This window comes from Diaphorina citri, unplaced genomic scaffold (assembly GCF_000475195.1).
Source record: "Diaphorina citri unplaced genomic scaffold, Diaci psyllid genome assembly version 1.1 scaffold29760, whole genome shotgun sequence".
Taxonomy (NCBI): domain Eukaryota; kingdom Metazoa; phylum Arthropoda; class Insecta; order Hemiptera; family Psyllidae; genus Diaphorina; species Diaphorina citri.
Window position 1 is genome coordinate 1 of NW_007407097.1, and position 687 is coordinate 687.

The 687-nt window shown below is 37.7% G+C and overlaps 1 long non-coding RNA gene across 1 annotated transcript; it reads right to left on the reverse strand.

Annotated features, from left to right (window-relative positions):
* Window positions 1-17: 17 nt before the first annotated feature.
* LOC113473415 lies at window positions 18-687 on the reverse strand. Its single transcript, XR_003395392.1, has 2 exons — window positions 630-687; window positions 18-66 (listed from the first exon to the last, which is right to left on the reverse strand). It is a non-coding gene; the product is annotated as an uncharacterized LOC113473415 (long non-coding RNA).

The following is a 687-nucleotide window of genomic DNA, read 5'->3' on the forward strand; positions in this document are numbered from 1 at the left end:
TGAATTTGGAACTAATATGTGATGTTGTGACGTCAGCACTGCTAGAGCTTGTATTACTACGGGTACCTGTAGAAATAACATTGAACATTAAATTAAGACCATTGAAATTTGAAAAACGACACAAGTAGGTACATAGGAAAGTAAAATTGTACAGTAACCGAGGGAAGTAAAATAAATAAATACCGTTTCTTTGTGTTATTATGTAAATCACAATCTTGGTGCTCACTGCAGCATTATAGGAGTTTCCAAATATCTCAATAATACCAAAACCAATGTTTACCTAAAATGCTGGCACCAGTCGCTATGCGCATTGATATGTGTCAGCTACTCATTTTCCTCACTGAGTAGAACAGCCAGTCACGGAATCAATCATTAGCATGATTTTTTTTTTTACTTTTTATTTCAAATTTTTTGACCTTGCCGGGAATCGAACCCGGGTCTCCCGTGTGCAAGGCGAGCGCTGTGACCACTACACTATGGGAGCTGACCAGAAATAATTCATCCCCATGCGTGGCACAAGCTTTGCTTTTACGGATAGGTACATAATTTAGATGATTTTTTTTTATGGTTTTAGGATGATAAATGGAAACTTGATTAAAAATAAAAATGAAATAAAAAACTACACTCACCCATACTGGTATTGTGGTGGGGAAGGTGAATGGAGCGCAGGTCGTAGTCCTTGGCTCT